This window comes from Hermetia illucens, chromosome 4 (assembly GCF_905115235.1).
Source record: "Hermetia illucens chromosome 4, iHerIll2.2.curated.20191125, whole genome shotgun sequence".
Classification (NCBI taxonomy): Eukaryota; Metazoa; Arthropoda; class Insecta; order Diptera; family Stratiomyidae; genus Hermetia; species Hermetia illucens.
Window position 1 is genome coordinate 26,983,260 of NC_051852.1, and position 22,231 is coordinate 27,005,490.

Sequence of the window (22,231 nt, forward strand, 5' to 3'; positions counted from 1 at the left end):
GGACATTGGTTACGTCCGCACATTCGCGGAACAATATGAATCGGATGAATATAGAAAATTGTTCCATACCTTAGACATACCGAACGTAACAAGATAGCTGAAGAAACCATAAACAGGACGAAGTATACATAGCCGAGAGAAACTGGCTTTTCTTGTTCGAATACCCTATGTCCTTCCTGTAACTAGAATAAAAGGAATATAGAATACTGACTTATATCTCCAGCTCAAAGAGACTGGAAGGCATTGGACCTACAAATTCAAGTTAAAAGGGTACTGTGCCAAAAGGTAAGGTAAAGGTAAGGGAATGCAGATTTAGGACCACGCAATCCTCAAAAAAAATATGTTTAGCTCTGGCCAAGCTTTGGTCCATAGTACGGGCGGATTTACGCTCAATATAATTCGTAATTTGCGAATTATATAAAGGAGCACTTAACATCTGCGAGCCGCTTCGGTCACGCTGCTCCCAGGGCAGAGGTGAGGCGGCGTCTAAAGATTTGCTTCTGCTCTGGTTAGAAACCGTAAAGTCGTCTTCGTCTTATATTTTGTTACTTATGAATTGTTGTTCTAGATGAGACGAACGACAATTCGGGGGCCTTCGGTACAACTTGCTCATATTCCAGTTCTGGTGCATTTTCATTGTAGTGAGAACATCCGCGTATATCTAAGGCTTTATACTAAATTTTATAGGAATATTAAAATTTGTAAGTTACTTGTTTCTTCCAATCACCGTAAAATTTTAACCCGCAATGGATGTGAAAAACGAAGCTATTGAATGGAATTAGACTCCCAATGTCAGCAGTTACTTACACCAGGTTCCCACTTCTGCAGATACCAAGACCTTTTTCGGTCCTTCAATTTATATCAAATAGTAATTAGAAAATTAACAATTTAACAACAATATCTTTTTTACCAATCGTAACTACGCTCTCCGTTTAGATACCCTTTGGTTCAAGTTTAACCACTTTTCTTCTCATGACCTCTCATATTTAAATGGTATCTACAGCGAGCACCAGCAGACACAAAAGAGAATATAATTCCAGGAAATCGCCGATTAGCAGATTTCGATCAGTTCGAATGATGTGATTGTATTAAACGAAACATTTCGATTTCATAAGGAACCCCATGTCCATGAATATAAAAACAACCATTTAAAGAAAAAACATTTTCAATCTATTGTGATTCAAACCTGAAAGGCAACTGGGCACCTTCTACAAAGTAATTATTTATACTTAAAACCACTTCATTTAGTATTAACACTTCCTGATATCATTTTATAATAGTCTTAGCGGTGGAATGGATACCGAAATCCAAATGATAGCCTACGGGCATCACATGTTTACTTTCACAATGCATATACTCACGACTTTATAAATAGGTCGCGGATTTTCAAGAAAAACTATCTTTATTGTTTTATACGAACTAAATCCACTCCCGAATAGCATTTACATTTACGCTGAATAGGATCATTTCATCAATCATAATTTCAACATCTTTCTTTACTGGAAACTGATAAAAAATATCTGGAACGCTTTCTTTTTCAATATGACCCATGAGATGAATCTTTAAATCGTGGCAAATAACCGACCATAAAAGTTCAGATGGTGGAATATAAAATTTAAAAAAAAAATTACTTTGATATTCACCTAATAAACAATCGAATCTTCAAGTTTTAGATTTTAAAGTTGCATCAAAAATGGTAAAACAGCATGAAAAAAGCTGTTAAATGCATTCATGCATCATTTTGAAAAAAATCTATAATAATAGCAGTTTTGCGAATGACGTTGAATCGAGTAGATATCGGTAAAAGATACATTCATTACTAATTTAAATGCCTGATCGAGGCCGTTCGCACAATATAGTAAATTATCGACTAATCAGGAATAAACTAACCAGCATTAATTACAAATTGCCAAAACTTGAATAAACTTTACGCCAATTGCCAGACACACCATATTTCTGTTGGTACAAAAAAAAGAGCCCGGTCATGGATATCAACATTTTTCCATCTATTCAGCGGCGGCTACTGATTGAATCTCTTTTTCGGTAACATTTTAAATATATTTAAAACATGGGGAGTCAGATTTCTGCCAACTCATAAAGTCTCCAATGGTTTTTGGTCGACACTAAATCCAAGAGAATGGTGTCAGTGAGGTGAAGGCTAAATAAACAGGGCGACAACAATCATATTGGAAATTAATTGAATATGAAAATTGAATTAATCATTGTTTTGTGTCCATATCAATGAAATATTGTTGAAATTGTTTTCAAGTGACATTCACATATTTGTTGTGGCATTGGATGTGTAAGACTGCACTAACGTATTTCTCCCTTCGCCCACTTTCGTTCCAGGTTAACAAGAAAACAACGCCAACAACCTTCAATTGAATTTCACTCAGGTAAGGAGATATCTTAAGAAAATGAACTTGAACTTTTATTCAAAATTTTGTAGGGAATTCGGTTTACCAATGCCCTAAAGATTGCTGTATTCAATGATAAACATGTATAAAACCGTGAAAATTATTACTAAATTATTTATGACTGACTTGCTCGCTTATTTATGTTAACTAGTAAGGACAGATAATGAAATTTCGACTAACAATTCTACGGTCTAGCGTAATGAATGCACGCATAAAACCATGCTGAGCCTAAATATCAATGTTAATCTCTCGCAATTAGTTCCTCATTAATTTTAGCTACTTTCCCTTTTCTGTTATTCATCTTCATCAACGGCCAACAACCGATATCCGGTCTAGACCTGCCTTATTAAGGAACTCCAGACATCCCGGTTTTTCGCTGAGGTCCATCAATCCGATATCCCTAAAAACTGTCTGGCGTCCTGACCTACGCCATCGCTCCATCTGAGGCAGGGTCTACCACGTCTTCTTTTTCTACTATAGATATTGATGGGCTTCTCAAGTAGCTGCCCCGCTGTGTCTAACAAACTAAGCGGACGGAACCAATGGAGAAGCACACTAGCATATTCTAGGCGGAAATATACGCCACACATAAATGCGCCTCCTTCTATTGTTAATTCTAGCTGACTGTCAAATGACTATCAAGGCACTTAGGTCCAACCGGGTGGACCCCAAAACTCTATGAGAATGTCTTAATAAATTGATAATTGAATCAGGCCTGGATTGTCAGGGTTCTAGGCCAGTTAAGTCCTTGATGGTTTTACGTGAGCACCTGTCTGGAAGACTTAATTCTACGCTCTTCTTAGGACACGGATTGATTTTGTGACCACAATCAAAGCCCCGCTGAGACAAGCAACAACGGTACCAGTCTATACCAAGTGCTTGGCTCAGCATTCATACTGGTGGATGCAAGACCTACCTAAATCTCTACCGAACTAAGGAGTACGGCACCCGTGTTTAAACGCAACACCACGCTGCGACCCGGAGGTCCCTGTTCACTTGAACGCAACCACAACCCCCATGAGGCTTCCACTAGGGGGCCAACCGCAAATAACCGAGCTGAACGCACATACAACAGAAATTCTCCTGAAGTATGTGAGTCCAGGGGCTATCCCGGTTCTCATGGTACCAGTATACCTCTGATAACGTTTCGTGACTATTGCCACTTCAAATGAGTCCCCGTGCACACTCGGGTTTAATCGCCCTAATTAGGCCTTTGGAGCATTCGCCTACTGAATCACGGCCGACAAACCAATGCGCTACAACGTCTCCCGGTGCACCACTATGGAGGTTCTCCTCGGCCACTTGGTTTTGATTCAGCCGACAGGGTTACCGCCGCGTCTTCTTCTCCGTCACCTCTGAGCACCTGGGTTCTAGGCCATGAAAGTTCTGGGAGTTTAACATGAGTACCTGCCGTGTAGGCATAGTCCCACGGTCCTCTTCGGACACGGATTGATTTTGGGACCACAATCAGAACCCCGCCATGACTAGCACAGCGGTACTGGTTTATACTGAGCATTCAAACCAGTGGATGCGAGGCCTATCTAACACCTCTGCCGCAACTAAAGGATGCGGCACCCGAGTTGTACAGCGGAACTCCACACTTGAGCTCCGAGAAGCTCTGCCCGCGATGTAGGCATAACCACAACCACCATGAAACTCCCATTAGGGGGCCAACCGCAAATAACCGGGCCGAGAACACATCCTGCAGGAATTCTCCTGCAGCATATGCTCTCAGAGGGCCATCCCGGTTCCAATGGTACCAGATAACTTCCAGTGGGGCTTCGTGGTAAAGACACTTCAAATGAGTCCCTTGCAGACTCGGGTCTGATCGCCGTCCTCGAGTACGTGGGGACGGAACTCCCCAACGGGTTAATTGGAGGGTTCTAGGCCAGGATAGAATCCTTTGGTGGAATCGGAAGAGGTCCATGCCCATGAAACTAAGGAATTAGGACAGATGGTTGAGGGAAATATGCTGGGCCATTTTACCAGAAATAGAATAGTCCGGTCTGCTTATGAGCATAAACCCAAGCACTTGAAGGATCGTTTAAATCTTACAACAAGAGCCTTAAGATGGTAATGCTAATACTCACAAAACACCTGGGCAAGCTAGCCAGTTGAACCTTATAAGAAGAGGCTTAGGACCAAAGTGGTTGCACTCACTGGTCATTCCAGACTAAATAAACACCTGAAGAAGCTAGGGATATCTCCGGATACTGTCTGGAGATTCTGCGGGGAGCGTGATGGAATCTCTATACATATTCTGAGACGATTTCCTGCACTTATGCAAGGTACATTAAGGCACTTAGTAGAATACTTAATGCCTGGTACTAAGCAGGCACATAGAAGTGGGAAGCAACTCGGCTTGATCGGCATACCATAGTTAAAAGGTGCATAGGTACACAATAACCATTAAAGGAGCGCAATAGTTTTTCTTAAGACTTCTTTAGTTCCCTAAATACATACAATCCCCATTATTACTGCTTCTATCAGCACTGAGGACACATGTGATGTCTTTCATTGCACTCTGGGATAGACTTCTAACGTGAAATTGAATATTCTAAACAGACTAAGTTTTATCAAATTCAAAAGCTGGGTTATGATTACATGGTTGTGCCATCTAACATACAAAGCAACCGCACAACAACCGGTATCCGGTCTAGGCCTGCCTCAGTAAGGAACACCAGACATCCCAGTTTTGCGCCGAAGTCCACTAATTCTATATCCCTAAAAACTGTCTGACGTTCTGACATACACCATCGTTCCATCTCAGGCAGGATCTGCCTCGTCTTCTTTTTCCATCATAGATATTGCCCTTATAGACTTTCCGGGCTGAAACATTCTCATCCATGCAGATTAAATGGCCCACCCATTGCAACCTGTGGCCCACCCAGGCAACGAAATCGTCGTCGAAAATTTTTCGGAGAATTCTTCTCTCGAACGCGGCCAAGAGTTCGCAGTTTTTCTTGCTAAGAATTCAGGTCTCCGAGGAATACATAAGAATTGGCAAGATCATTGTCTTGTACAGTAAGAGCTTTGGTCCCGATTTTTCGGGTTACCAGTTTGTAATCGAGTCTCCACGGGTCGCCATTCACCTCGTCGACCAAATTCTGTCAGTAGTTAGCTTTGGTCTTGTTTATTGCGCTGCGGAGTCTCCTTTTGACAGATTTATACTCCGTCACTATGGTACATGCCTCTTCCCGCCACTTCTCGATGCCCTCCTGGGTATGGAGACTCCGCAGGCCGTCGTTATCAGGTTCATAACTGAGTTTATGACAGTGTTGGTTGCAGTGCCACCACCCCCAGAAGTACCCTCCAGCGTGGCCCTACCTGTTCCAAGAGTTTCAACAAACCCCAGGTGTTCGCTTTCGCGACGTTCCATGTACAGAAGGAGCGCCGGGGTGGCGCACACCGAGAGTTTGTATTCACCACTTCGAAGACAATGTATCGATGGTCCCTTGCGGAGAAGTCTTCCAGAACTCGTCACCCGTCCACCAGCGACACCAGTGATTCCGATGCGAATGTTACGTCTGGAATACTTCCTTCCCAGCCCAGGCGTCGGAACGTTGAAGTGGATCCGGTGATTACAACTACCAGTCCTGTTCTCGCCGCCATTTCCAAAATTCGTTTCCCTCTGGAGTCTGTGTGAGGCATGCCCCATTCAAGTGCCCTAACATTGAAGTCACCCTCGACCAGGATCCGCCCATCTATGCCTAAGATAGCGTCCTCAAAAGCATCAGGTCTGCGTCGAGAGTCCGGCATCGTCTCATTCGGCGTAAGGTAGACACTAAATAACGTTATCCCTGAATACCGAATCCAGACAAAGCCGTCCCCTCGACCAGGAATGAGAACCGTAAAGAGGGCGCCATCCCGAACATAGATGGCAGCGGTACTTTATATGTCAGGGTGCCATGAAACTGGGTCTTTGTTTTGGTACTGCTCACTGATGAGTACTAAATCAAGTTTGGTCTACCCAGCGAACTGCGCTAACAACCCGCGAGCGGTTGCACTTCGGTGCATACTAATTTGTAGGATGGGAATCCTGTTGAGCGCGTCCTAGCTCTTTCCAATTCTGCTCTGAAGACTGGACACCACTCCGAGCCCGCAGTGTACGCAACTTTTTCAGCAGTCGCGACACGGTCCCTGCATAGGACGCAGCTTTCCTTTTCATTGCAGGTGTTTCGCTTTATGGCCTGCCTGACCGCATTTACGGCATGTTGCCCTGCTGTCAGGTCCCCAACAGGTTGCAGATATGTGCCCATAATTCAAACATCTCTAACATTTGGTTGGGATGGTCCGAATTCGTATCCTACACCTACCCAACCAATTCTTATTTTCCCACTGTTTAGAAGCTTCCTTGCGAATTGCTCGGCAACTTCCACCATAGAGATTTTTTGGCCCCGGGACATTCGCATTTGATGGCTTCTTCTACCTCGTTCTTTTCTGTGAGGCATTCAAAGTCTCGGATTTTCAGAGAACACGTAGGTTCCAGGCTGAAAACTAAAACTTTTTTCTCTTAAGATGTCGAAGAAAGGCACCCATCTAAAGTGGGATAAACGAATTGGTATTTAAGTACTTTCGCTCTTGATCCTTGGTTTCCGCTCTTGATCCTCCTACGCTGAATAACAATCTTCGTATCATTGTTGAGCAGTGTGCGGAGTTAAGACCATCTGTTCTTTTCGTTTTCAAAAAAGCTTTTGACAGCGTGAAAAGGAATTTTATCTGGAATGCGCTACGCCGGAGAGACAGAGATAGAAAAACTAATAGCTATTACCAAAGCGACATATGATGACGCAAAATGTCACGTGCTTAAGGTAGAATTTCAGAGGAATTTGAAATCCAATACGAAGTTCATCAGGTTTGGATTCTGTTACCGGTACTTCTAGCTTTTGGCTTTTGTCATTGGGATACCTTTCGAAATCGTTTTTATTTAACCCCATTGGACCCTGTTCCGGACCGCAACTGCAAGCGTTACAGGACGCGGAACTAACGTGATTTTCATCCTCTTTTGGCCCTCTAATGTCTCATAGAGCAAAGAGCGGTCTTTCAGATAATCTCTCAATATCCGCAAGAGATAGTTTGGCACGTGAAATGAGTTTTCTAATGTGCCTAGCATATCTGTCCATCTTACAGAATTGAAGGCATTTCTTACATCAAGCGTTATGAGGAGCACTATCATTCGAGATCGGCGGCTGTGTGCCTCGGCTCGATGAACCGCATCTACGACCTCCACAACAGCATCCACTGTAGGTCTCCCTATTCTGAACCCCCGGATAAGTCCACGGCAGGGCCGATCGCTTCACCGAGTCTACTCCTGATGAGCTTCTCGAGCACTTTTCCGGCCGTGTGAAGCATACAAAGCGGTTGGTATGCAGACGGGAGCTCCAGGTCTCCTTTACCCTTACTGATCAACGCGAGTCTGGCCACTTTCCAGCTACAAGGAAAAATGCCCTCCTCCAAGCAAGAGTTGAACACTTCAAGCAGCAATTCTGGCCGTTGGTGGAACACCAGTTTGTAAACTTCCGCCGAGATGCGATCAAAGCCTGGCGCCTTCTTGTTTTTCATAGTGAGAACCGCGTCTTCGAGCTCTCTCATTGTAAAAAGGGGGCAATCCTCGACGCTTTCCGCGCTATTTACATCAGTCTATAGAGGGTGTCTAGGGAACAATGCCCACACAGTGCGATCCGTCTGATCGGTACTTAGTATGCAGGGTCTCCTTATTCACCTCGTTAACAAAGTTGTGCCAGCCGCAAGCTTTGCTTTTATTTGTAGCGCTGCGGAGTCTCCTTTTTGCTGATATATACTGTGCCGTTGGCGTGCAAACGTTGTGCTAAATGGCGGAGCTTATGACACTCGCTCCATAGGTCGACAATTTCCGCCGTCCACCAGTACATAGAAGGCTTGTCTGGGGCCCCTCCGGGGAATGGCAGCCTTACACGCCGTCGTTATCAGGTTCATCACAGAACTTACGACGGTATCAGCTGCGACACTACCACCCCCGGAGCGCCCTCCAGTGCAGCCCTTCCTATTCCAGGAGCTTCGACGAGCTTCCCGATGTTCACCCTCGCGACATTCTCCCGGCAGGGGGAGCGTCACGTTGATGCTCGCCGGCAAGTAGCGAGAATACATGGTCGTTATAATAATCTCAACCGTTTCCGAATAAATCGTGTGTGGCAGACAGACAGACAGACATTGAATCGATTCTAATTAGGTTTTGTTTCACATAAAACTGTCAAAATGGATGAGGTTGGTCAGAAGAACATCCTACACTATCCACTGCTCTTTTTCGCGAGAACATTTCGATGTTGACTCCTCCGTATCTAATTCTGATGTTAATTTAAAACTACATTTAGAATTAAATAATCTTTCCACTCAGAGTGTGATTGTTGCTGATGTGATGACTGAACTGTACCTGGGTGCCAAAAATGCCAAAAATAAGTTTCATATTCCATTCAAGAACCTAAGCTTTTCTTGATAATCACAAGGCTCATGCTTGCTAACAAAGTCACAATCAAAAAACGATCTTGTTTTATTTGATTGAAAATATTATCATCATAAAACGAAAGAAAACTACGCACAAAACAATTCTGGCCACACCTTGAAAAGGTTACAAAACCTAACTTCAAACTGGTAAATGACAGTGACTTGGACCACAATTGAAGTTTGTTTTCAGATATGAGTATAAATCGAGATGATATCTATCTTTGGCTTTTTAAACCTGCTTGCTCTGAGTCAGAGCTATTTTCGCAAAAAAACACATATTGTCTGACGAAATATCATAGCCTTCTAGTCATGAAAAAAAAAAATTAATTTATTTAGCGTGTTCATATCTTGTGCGAGTGAAAATCTTCCACATAATAAACTGAAATATTAACAATAAATTCGTATCTTCTTTTCCATACTTGACGCTCAATCATTCATTCCAACCACATCATCGACCTCATCAACCTTACATCAATATCACCATACGCCACTCGAACCAGGTTGACTGCCTTTGGCCAATACCTACTTAAGATGGCCATCAAGTGGCTTTTGTTAATATTTAATTAAACAAGATACTCGTATCTTCTGAATGAACGCTCCTCGTTACTGCCTACACTTGTTTATAATTGTTAATTTAAGGAGGCTCATTGAAATTCTTCACTTGACTCTTTCCCATCAAATTCATTCCATCCACATAACATACATATGTGATTGCACTTACTGAGATCACTATCGATAATGGTAATTTCGTACTTAATCTTATGCAGTCTATAAAATAACTTTCACTTTTCATGCCTTTTCAAATGTAAAACTAATTTGTGAAAAAGTTTATTTAGTTTTTCTCTATTTCTTCTGTTGCGAGGACATGTGTTGTGCATGCACGACCGTAGAGTCAATAGTATGAGTATGTTGACCTGTTCGTCAATTGATACTTCTTGAATGCAATTACAACTTTTGTTAGGAAGACGTTGTGCGTTGTTTTGATGAGATTGTTGAGCGATGATGCTTATGCGGCGGGCAATGCTTGAATATGACAAATGCCTTCAAACCAGCTTTCACATGAAGAATTTATGAGTGAGGAGCACTGAAATTGTATTGATACAGTAACTTAGAGGATGTAATGTGCTTATATTTTACCGGTTTAATATTTGTCCAAAATTTAAATTTCAGCAAAATAGATTAACCCTAAAAAATGTTTGGTTCAGAATGGATGTTGAAATAATTTAGATTTTGCCGGACTGACGTAGGAAATAGTTTGCACCCGCGCTAGTATATGCTTTCTAGTTAGTTAGAATATGTATCATAATTAGATCAACATTAACTGGATGTTAATTTGCACCAATTTACCGTAAAAATGTCTACACAACCGGAACTATTGAGTACTAGCTAAAACGAAAATGAGGTTACTCGCTCAAGTCTTTCGTTTCTGCTTCCCTGAGACGAAACCAATTCCAAGCGTTTAAAAGCCACAAGTATGTATTTAAATTACCTGTCTCGCTTTTCTCTACCTGCAATTTCATTCAATTGATCATAATTTATTACTCAATCATCTGCATGAATAAACATCAATTGTATCTACCTCAAAATATGCAAGAACCAAGCCCGAAGCATTTTCAGCTCCACCACAATTAGGTGACAATAATGTGTCGGCTGAAAGTGAATGCCACCGCTCTTTCTGTAATTGACTATGAGCTATGTACATTGGAATTTTTTAATGGCAAACAGGTTTACATGATCAAAAGAATTACCCAAGCAGCCAAAGTAAAAGATCATCAACAGCTGATTAAAGAAATTTGCAAAGAAGTATGAATTTTATATCCAGATGTTGACATCACTCCATCTATCCGGTGTTCGGCTGCTTGAGACAACAATTCAGACACGCCAGCTAGAGCAATATGCTAATGAACTACAGTTATACAATTGTTGTAGTCTTCCCACTTTTAATTGTTGGGAATATTTCAAAATATCTCGCTGTAGAGGTTTGCTGGTTCTGTCTTTTTTTGTCATTGGAAACAGGTGCGACTAGGAGCGGTAAGAGAAGAAATAGATTTATAGATGTTGAACTTTTGATATTTGCAAATACTTTTGTGATTGACTAGGCGGAGAATGAGGACAAGCCTTCGTTTGGGAACAAGAAATGGAGGTTGGTTTTTGTGGGATTATGATGTCAGAAACAAACTCTTTACAATGGATGAACTAAGAAGTTTTTTTACTGCAATTATTTTGCTTTTTGTTTAGATTTATTATGATAATCTATTGCTTAGAGCAAAATTTTTAGGAATATTATCCATCTAGTGGTAACCCTGACAAATTCCTTCCTTTCTTTAAGCCTGACATCAACCTAACAAGCGCAAACAGCACTCTAGAAGTGAACTGGCATTATTGAAGCAATCTAACAGGATGGAATTGCCTATACCTTCAAACTGTAAAGTGGAATACAGAAGCTGTGATTGTACCCAGATGACTTGGGACGGGCTTAGTGGCAATCGACCGTTCAGCAGTCTCTTTGGCCCACTGCATTGAGCTAAAGACTACTGGCTAGGCAGTGCTAAAGGGAACACTTCAGCAACAGTCAGTCACTTATACAATCCAAGAGGGCGCCTTAGGAATCAGGCCTTAAATACCTGTAAAAAACGCAAGAATCTTTATCTAATAATCATGAAAGGACCTAAAAGAAGCAATTCGCAGTACAATCAAATATTGAACTTTCCGATTATGAAACCGAACTCGCGATATACTTTTTCGTAATCCCCGTGCCGGCATATACCAATGACTAAAGCCATTCACCCACCCTTCCACAAATGTCATGCTATTCCGCGCACAATCCCTCGTTACTCAGGCTTTTGATGGGAATTGTTACATCCAAGTATCATTGCTCCATCTACCTAACTCATCGGACGCTTTTACGGTTGCTAGAAACAAGAGCGTGATTGTTGTAGGATTAAGTCAGACATGCATTAAAACAATTTTGGGGGATTGTGTTCAAGTGATCTACAAATATACTGAATCCGGAGATCGGAATTAAACCGTTTTTATCATATTTGGGTCCTTCTTATGAACTCCAGCTTAGTAAAATTCAGGATTTCTTCTGATTATTCGGGAAGTGTCCTATTGGTGATCTTTGCACAATGCCTAGTGTTCTTAATTTATATCCTTAAAATTGTTACATCTTCCGAATATGTGAGCTATTTCCTTTCAATGGAGCTGTCACTCGTGAGAGCCCGATGCTTTCAGATTTTAGTCGACTATTTTCCCGCAATAGCCCATGTTTCTTACATTGCACCGTCAAAGTTCTTCTTCAAAGCTCTCCTCTGCACCATTTTTTTAAATCAAGATGCACAGTCACGAAATGCCTCTATATAAATAGCTCATTAACAAAATCACCTATTGCTGCAAAACCGGCCATGTTTCCTTGCTTTCAGATGCGATACAGCTAGTTCATAGACCGCCTCTGACCTTGTACGCTTTTCAGTGCGTCGTTGAGGCTTCTTCCTTGGTATTGCAGCCTCTTGGTGTCCCTCTGTCTGCGGCATCAACTATTTCAATTGCTACTACTACTAGTACTCAAAGGTAACGAGGAGGCAGAGAGGGAAACAACCCGTCTGCTGAGTCAACAACAAAATGACCAAAAGGGAATCTCCATTGGATGGCACCGGAAAGCGCAGTATTGACATAAACTTACTTTTCGAAGATATAGTAGACGGATGCTCTGAGACCTAACACATCGGCTAATATCTGATTGAAATTATGCGGTGTTTCCAATGATTAATTATCTGAAATAATAAAAAACTTGTTGTTTCTTTTTCGTTGGTGTGTATATTTATTCTTGCATATACCGATATTTCGGGAACCACTTGTTCCCTCCATCAGTGCTAACAAGTTTAGCCGATATTTCGGGAACCACTTGTTCCCTTCATCAGTACTTGCAATGGTTCCCGAAATATCGGTAATAAGTTTAGCACTGATGAAGGGATTTTAGGGTTTAGCACTAATGAAGAGAGCAAGTGGTTCCCGAAATATCGGTATTTGCAAGAATAATTATACACACCAACGAAAAAGAAACAACAAGTTTTTTATTATTTCAGATTGACTAATAACAGCCCGCCATAAGACTGTTGAGACTGCCAGCATGTTAGATAATAAGACTATTAAACTATATTGGGTTAGTGTTCTATGAGCACAAATAAAGCCATCGTAAAAACATGCTGTACCATGAACGCTATTTAAATTAAAGGGAGCTCGAAGTGCGATCTGTTCTTGTATACGTAATGCACAAGGTGCACAAATTGTTCCTCGGAGCAATTTTTCTATCTTTTGACGATGGGTTTTGACAAGTCTTGAATATTGCAACTGTGTAACCACCAATCCGCGCGGGGTATGCAAACATGTCATAACCACCTCCGGTCCTTTGATTTGAGGACGGTTCAACGGTTTACCGTTGAACGGCATAAGCGATTGGAGCTTGGAGTGAATCCAACAACATTCTTAAACAAATTTAACGGAGGATTGCACCAGCTCTAAGGCGATGCATACCTCGAACACATACCTCGGGTTTGAGCAAAGGTCCAGACATGCTTCGGTATGTACTCAATAGTGGTGTTGGCTTAGGGGTAGTTATGGTGTTAAATAAGTCAACCTGCTAGAATTGCATCCCCGATAAGTGACTCGTGAGGGCACACTCGTCGAGAAATATTCCACCTGTTTTACCAGAAAAATGACAAAGACACAAAGCATTCTGCTACTACTACTTCAGCTGTTTCATCATTTCCTTCTGATAACGCCGTCTTAACTGATTCCAGCAAGTTAACATACTCATCAAATACCCTGGAGAAAATAAATCATAGAACTGGTGCAGGGCCCCGAATAATCCGTGGTTACCTACGTGTACCCTGTGGCATAGCAATTAATTACATGTTACAGTGGGTATAGAAAATGCGCCTCCTGCTATTCTTAACAGTTTTGCTTTAACTTCTTCTTGGGCGTTAATACAAAGGTCAAAAGATTAGTTGCCTGCGAACAGCTCCAAGTATGTACTCCATTCCGGAGGTATCATCTGCAATGTCTTCCTATATCAGGGTTTTTTTCAATTGGCTCTACAGCACCCTTTCAGCGACCCATATGCGACGACTTACAGATTGCAAGATGAAATCTACAACAACCTAACATACTGGTTACTGGTATCATGTGAAAGTTGAATCTAACATAATTTAGGCCTCTTAGCATCTTCGTCAAGAATTTCAATCTCCCGAGAGCACTGCAAATTTCCAAAGAAATGGCCGCTCTAAGCGACGTACTTATTACATATTATATTATCAGCATGTAAGAAGCTTCAGGACCAAGTGGCTAGATTTTCGTTTATCCGTGGCTTCAGCAATACTCTAATATGCGCAATAGAAAACTACTACTGGTCATACGGTTTTCCGGTACAATCGTGATTTTCAGACATCAATAAACTATCGAGAAGTGGTGTCTTTATTGCCGTTCAACAGAATATTCTTGTTCTGACTGTTAGCTCCTTATGTCCCCGTTCTGATTGTTCATATTGCTCCACCAAATTGCCTCTCTTTCATAGCGGCCTGTGTGTGCTTTTTTCGCTCTTTCATAGAGGCCTCTGTGTACTTTTTTCTGTCTAATACTGAATGAATGGCTTAGTTCTCTGGATCTTCCAATTCACCCTAAATATTTATTCCCTCATACGTAGCTATCTTAGCGTTTATGAACTCCTGCTGCGCATCCCAATACAACATCCATCGCAATCAGAACAACCGCGTTTCCTTGTGGCTCGATTCATGCCCACAATCCGCCTCTTTAATTTGATTTCCAAGTTGAACATTCAGCCTTACAACGGCATAGCAAAGTGCCCAAGTTAAATTTCCATGATAAGGATTTCGTAGCCTTGAATAACTTCTCTTCCAACAACTTACTGGAGGAAAACTTCTTCCTTCATGTGTTCCTCTTCGCGTAAAAATTTCCTGTTTAGTTTACCACTGATATCCATTATCCGCTGCATGCAAAACACCAGTCTCAGTTGCTATTCCGTTGTTTAGGTGGCTCCGAAGATCCAACCAAGTTTCTAGCCTAAAGCCCGTCCAAAAAAATACTTATAAAGAAAACGCACTCGCAGTATTTAGCAAGGATTTAAAGCTCATTTGAGCGTAGGAAATTCAGGCTCTTCTTGTCATATGTCCGCATTTCTTGTTCCTAGCCCTCTCCTCCCGGTGGTCCTACAAAACTTTCCGATTTCACTGCCAATTCTCCCGAATCATATAAGCCGCGAGAGTACATCCCTTCAATTTATACTCCAGCCAATACATCTTCCATTCCTCTACTAAATCTTTCCATTGTCGAATTACTTATCGATAGCTCCGATGTTTACAACGGCTGTGATCCTGAGAGCCTCTAAAATTTTTTCTTAGAAAAATGTAAGCCTCACATCTCCGTTCCTCTTTCTATCATATTTTACAAGAGTAGGAAGCTTTCCAGATAAATGGAAGGAGGTTTGCACTTGCCGAAAACGACCGTCCAATATATATCCTTTTCTTGATCTCCAAGATTCGAGAAAGGTAAATATGCTTGTTGATATCGTGAAGGACCGCCACGGATTTCCATCGAAGCGTTAAGTTGTCATTAATTTGCTAGAGTTTGTCGCAAATTCTCTGAACGGTAAAAAGGAGACCTTTACTGACTTCTTCAAAGCCTTTAATTCCATTGACCATTCTCTACTTCTCAAGAAACTCCGATCGTAAGGCTTTCCATCAACCGCTCACATGTACACATATGTACAGTCTTCTTCAATGGCTCTTTGTAAACTTCTTTCATTCTTCCATACCGGTCCCCCAAGAGCTCCATTGATAACAACCTACATTTTAACCTTCATTATGACGGCATCCTCAGATATCCATTTCCCGGTCATCCTTTTTAATGCTTTGGCCGCAATATTCTCTGATATGGTCCCCCTATCATACTTGTGACTGCCATATAATAGAGTCATTTCAAAGGAAATTTACTCGTTCTCTCTTCTTTAGAAAGAACCTTCTCTACTCATCTTATCTTAATCGCCTAGTATTCCTTAATGTGGCACCTGCGCAATACCCTGACAGACGGTGCTATTCTGTGCAAGCATCCTAATAGCCTGATGGACTGTTCAATAGCCTCCGAAACATGTGGCCGTGAATCAAGTTATTTCGTTCGCACCCTTAGTGTTTTTCGAGGAGCTCTTGTGTTACTTTTATTCCCATGTGCCTAGAAGGCTTTACGATTATAATCGCTTGCAGCTCGGTCTTGTGACTTCATTTTTTGGATTCACTAAGGCCCTTGCCAAGAAAAATCGAGTCCTTAACAGCCTCGCTACTTAACAAAAGTCTTGTACTCACTAAGTCCACACCTCAACATATAATCTTTGCTCTAGCCACGGAGTCGGATCCTCAGTTCAGACAGACGTTTCTACAATCCTGAATGGCGCAAATTCAAAACACAGGGGAGGGGGGACCGGCGAAGAGGCTATGTGAACGAATTAATAGGACAGTGAACTGCCAACACACAAAAAGGCTCCACTTCCGTGAAAATGGAGCAGGTGATGATTCACGTAGTCGCATTTCAGAAGAAAAGGAGCGGAGCTCAGAAAGAGGATGTGGAAACAGAGAGCAGAGGAAAATACGAATGGAGGTTATCATGATCTCCAAAGGAGGGGAAGAGTAATACGCAGACATCCTCAGGAGAATAAAGACAGACCCACAACTCACCAATTTTGGAGATAATGTTAGCTACATTAAATGGTCCCGGAAAGAAGAACTTAGTTTGAAGCTCCAAAATATGAAGATATAACTGGGGACAAATTCTTAAATCAAATTCGAAAATCCTTAGGGAAGGAAACGGATTTAAGAGCTAACAGACCGGAGATCTCTATATTCTTCAAGGATGTAGATCAGGTCAGCACGAAGGAGGAGGTTCACGTGGCCTTGGAAAGGCAGCTAGACCTCATCGGACTGGAAGAGTCGTCAATAAAAATGAAAGGAAAAGTTTAAGCTGACACTGAAACAGTGTTTCAGAGTGCCTAAGCTTCAGTTAGTTCGAGAAGGTATGGATCAGGATAAGTCGAAATAATGCCGGAGATACAAGCAATGAGTGTGAAGCTGACCCAAATCGCACACAACGCAAAGGGAGTGATCATGAAGGAACCATTGGCACGTTGCAGGGAGCAACTACAAATCAACGTTAACCACTGCCTGCGGCGCAGGACTAACTTTCGCAACTCATTAGCGAGAAAGATATGATCGTGGCTATAATTCGTGAGCCTCGTGATCTCTGGACTTCAAGATAACAAACGTTCCAGAAAATAAAGGAGCGCTCGGACCAGGAATTCATCAAACTGAAAGGGAAGTGAATCCACATATTCCGAGGAAGAGCCCTGAGGTCTGTAATGAATGACATACGTTGCTTGGCAAGTTAATGAGGACTGCACTCACGGCGACCACTAGGCAATTTGCGTGGGAATCAAGGGCGAATCGGGCTCAAAAAAAGCTCTTGCACACTAGCGCCTGGGCAGGTTCTTTGCGGTGCTCCAGCCCGATATATCCCTGTATGGTACTGACATAGAAAAAGTGACACCGATCACCCAATGGGTTGCGGAAACATGCAGTACTACTATGCCCAGAAGCCGACTGCTCCACAGTAGGCAGCCCAAACCGCAAGTTTATCAGCGTATGTATGCGGGCAAGGTGGCTTCACCAGATGGTAAAGGTTTCCTCTAAGCGGTAACGATGATCCACAGTTAAGTACTGGTGGTTTAACGGGAGTACTTGTCTTGTGGACTTACTTCCACGGTAATAATAATCGTTGGGACTACAATCCAATTGGATCAGGGCCTTGAAGTGTGTTAGAGTACTCCATTCAAGACCAGCACTGCAGGATTATAGTACCTTATAGAAGGCAATGTGGTCAGGACTCATCTCGGCCGAAAATATTACCCTGATTTGGCTCAGGTACTCATTCACAGCTGAGTCGACTGATATCCGACGTTCCATATGGCAACCTTGCACTTTAACCACTCAACTATTCAGACACGGAGTACGGTATCCAACTTAAAACGCAACTCCACATGTAAGGCCTAAAGGTCTCTTGTCCGCTTGAACGTCAATCACAACCCCCATCAAACTGCCACTAGGATGCCAACCGCTACAACCGAGCTGAAAGTACATGAACCAGAAATACTCATAAGACATGTAAATTCACAGGTTCCCATGATACCCCTGGTAAGGTTTCGTGGCTGATGCTACTTCAAATGAGCCTCCGCGCATGCTCCGTTTTGATCGCCTATATAGGCCTTGGAGTATTCGCCTAGCGCATCACGTCGAACAATTTAAAGTGAGTACATCATTTTTCGGTACCACCTTGTGGAAGTTCTTCGTTTAGCTTTGGTTTGACCTCAGAGCACCAACGACGATCGACAGTTAACGTCCTGGCAGTTTTCTTCTTAAGACACGGATTGATTTTGTGATCAGAAACAAAGCCCCGCTGAAGCAAGCACAGCGATGTTAGTTTATACTGAGGCTCAGTTCATTCATACTGGTGGATGCAGGAACTACCGAATCTCTTCCGAACTAAGGAGTACGGCATCCATGTTGCAACACAACATCACGTTTGAGGCCCAAAGTTCTCTGTCTGTTTGGACGCAATCACAGCCCTCATGAAACTCCTATGCTGAACGCACATGAAGCAAGAATTCTCCCGAAACATGTGAATTCAAGGGCTATTCCGATTCCAATGGTACCAACATACCCCTGGGAAGTTCCCTTGACCTATTCCCACTTCAGATGAGTCCCCATGTAGACTCGTGTCTGATCGCCCTGATTAAGCCTTGGACGAGATTGGGGCCATTATTTTTATATACTCCTTGAAAATGACTCCTTTTCTTGGTGTATCTTTCGTTCTCGGAGTATCTAATGTTGAAAAGTGTTCCATCGAGACTTTTTAATATTCTAATGAACCAAGCATCGTCCTTTAATGAGCGTCGATCCTTGTTCTCATTTTATTGTACCTTACTACAAATCGATGAGATTTTCACGAGATATCAGTTCAGTTTTCAAATTCTTCAATAATCGATCCATCTTACATATTTCTTACCACTTTACTCGGGATATGCAACATATAATCAACCATTCTTCGTTGCACCATGAAATAGGCTAAAATTCCAATTTGACCTCTGTGTGGCATCTAACCTAGAAATTATGGTTGGAACTGATTTACTATCTTTTGGACTTACAAGTCTATGAGCATGTGCACATCAGCGAATCTCATTCATATTCTGCCACAACCCAGAGTCAAGAAAAAGGTTACGCTCGGCCACAGAAGTCTGAATACTTTACAGATTTCAAATTGCACCTGACTAGGCCTGCCTTCAGCAACAGCGAATCTGGTAGAAAGTTTTAATATCTTTTCTGTAGTGAATGCATCTCGAAGTCATCAGTTTATGTGTGTATCTAAAGCTTGAACAACAAACCATCCACCACATAAACATTAGAGGAGAAAGACACACGATACATAGTGTATATCATGAAAATTACCAGTTTCAATGAAAAATTGCTTTACAGGTTTATTATCTTGATCTTCTTGTACTACACACCTGTTGAATACTGAGAAATTGAGAAATTACTACCAGAAACGTGTGACTTCTGTCTATTAAGCTCATGCATATGTTATGGCGGCCTAGCATCTCCGCAGAGCAAGTGCAAGAGAAGATTATGACCGAAGACTTTGTAATTAATGGATTAGAAAATTTAATTCACTTCGACATCTAATGGTGTACCTACAGCAGTCAGATTTGTCATTATTATGAGGATTATGGCTTTGTGCTCGAGGATATGTGAGAGTAGTTCGCTGGTATGTAGGCAGGGTGGTAGCAATTATTTTAATTTTCTTGGATTTGAAAGTTTTAAAGAGGTATCTCCAGACCAGACCAGAAATATCATAGATACTACATATAATGCAGCTCGCAATCAAGTAAATATTAATCTCATCCCAATAAATTTATAAAGATTGAGGCCCAACGAACTAGTTTGCTTAACAGGCTCCGTCCTCAAAACATCTGCTTGCATACTTGCTAACAAAATTTAATTTCTCTTCTATATCAACTAGCACAGCAGCCTCTCATACTTATCAACTTGATATTCATTTAATTTTTGAATTCACCTCATTCGAACTGCAGTGAGACTCAGGTGGAACACTATAATTAACCAGCTAATGATCGGTGTAGGAGATGTTGGCATATAATTTGAATGTCTGCCACTTAAAACTTGAAATTTATTCATTTTGATGAGGAAAGTTCCAGATTTTGATATGATGCAAATTCAGCCGAATAAAATTGAAATTTTATGTAGAGAAAATAAAAATATCTGAAAGTGTTTAGAAAACAAAAGAGTTCAATCAATTTATCAAGCTTAATTCTATAAGGTTTCTCGCTTGAATCTTTCGTGTGTACACTCTTCAAATGGAAGCAATGATAACATAGTCGAAGACGTTCCCATGAAGCAACACTTTCACCACATTCGATTGATGAAAAGAAAAGAAATCGATGTTCTAAATGATAATTAATTTGATTTCTATGCTGATTATCACAATGGACGGAAGCTGACGGATTTAACCACTACCTTCCAATTCAAAGTTGAGAAACAATACAGCTCTCCAATTCACAACACGCTCTCCTACAATGCCGAAAAGAAGGTCAACAGCGGGTCTTACTCATTGTATGGCAAAAAACGTCTCAATGGACTATTTCAAAATACACCACACTTCAAACACAGCCTTTCCTCCTTGAATGAGCTAAAACATTTTTTTTTTTTTTTTTTTTTTTTTTTTTTTTTTGGGTAGGGTAGGTGAATGCATTTACGCACACAGTGTTGGACTCCCGATTCGGTACGTTGTCAGACTACCAACTAAACACCTCCCCATCGTCAGAGAGCTAGCCTGGAACCGTTTGTCACATTACTTCGGGCCAGCCCCCGAACTCTCCCGCCTTGCGGAGCCTTCAAATCAGGGAATTCCTTTCACCAACGGGAGGGGAGAGGAGGAAGGGAACTGTCAGTTCAAGGAACCCCCTGTCATCCGGCTCCTCCACCGGTCGAGTTCTATCTTCTTAGCAACGAGAAGGGCCCGAACGTAATGGGCAACACGGTTCCACCTGTCAGCAGTCCTCAGCATCTCTTCCACAATGTTGTCTGGAGAGAGATCCCCTGTGTTTAAATAGAGCTGCTGACGAACCCCATCCCACCTTCCACAAGAAAAAAAAGTGTGGTGGGCATCGTCTACAACTCCATTGCAAAACACACAATGCGGAGAACGCGCCTTTCCAATCTTGTGCAGGTAAGACTGAAAATTTCCATGCCCACTTAAAAATTGGGTAAGGAAATAGTCAGTCTCACCATGCTTCCGATTCAGCCACGCACCTAAGTTGCCGATGAGCCGCGCAGTCCATCTGCCTCTAGTTTCATTTTGCCAAGAGAGCTGCCACTCGTCTAGAGTGTGTTGCCGTTCTTCGCGAGCAACCACCTCCCTTGGCTCATCTCCCTTGCGCTTGTATATGGCCTGACGCTCCCTAGCAAGAAGGGCAACGGGGATAACTCCCGCGATCACCATCACGGCCGGTTCAGAGACTGTGCGGTACGCAGACGCCACCCGTAAAGCTCCCCGTCTCTGTACTTGCGCGAGGCGTCTACGATATACCTCCTTGTCAAGAGCGCCAGCCCATACCTCTGCGCCGTAGAGCAGGGCAGACTGCGTTGAGCTCATCAGGAGACGTCGCCTACTAGACGTAGGACCCCCAATGTTTGTCATTAGCCTACTTAACGCCGAAACTCCAGCCGCAGCCTTGTTCGCTGCTGCTTGGATTTGCTCAGAAAAGCTCATCTTTGAGTCAAGAGTCAACCCGAGGTACTTTACCGCTGATTTTGACTCGATTATCGACTCGCCGAACGATATGGGACGCAGGGTCGGAATTCTCTTCTTAGTCAGGATGACTACTTCGGTTTTTTCCAGTGCAAGGTTGAAACCATGAGTAGTCATCCATCCGCTTACCCGTCGCATCAATATGCCGAGTCTGCTTTGCGCCTGTTCGACAGTGCGTCCAGCAACAAGCGCCGCGACATCATCTGCGTAGCCGACCAGGCGCGACTCTTCTGGCATGTCGAGTTTAAGCAGACTGTCATAGGTAGCGTTCCAGAGGTCCGGCCCTAGGATGGATCCCTGTGCTACCCCCGACGTGACCTCCATCCACCTTTGACCCTCTAGTGTCTCATAGAGCAGGGAGCGGTTCCTCAGATAGTCCCTCAAAATCCGTAAGA

The 22,231-nt window shown here is 42.4% G+C and overlaps 1 protein-coding gene across 1 annotated transcript in view; it reads left to right on the plus strand.

The window, feature by feature from the left end:
• The window catches only part of LOC119655487, a 208,474-nt gene that overhangs the window by 82,621 nt on the left and 103,622 nt on the right, over window positions 1-22,231 (plus strand). Inside the window, exon 2 of the mRNA XM_038061389.1 lies at window positions 2,350-2,396. The gene's annotated coding sequence lies outside the window, so the exon portion shown is untranslated. The remainder of the gene's footprint in view (window positions 1-2,349; window positions 2,397-22,231) is intronic.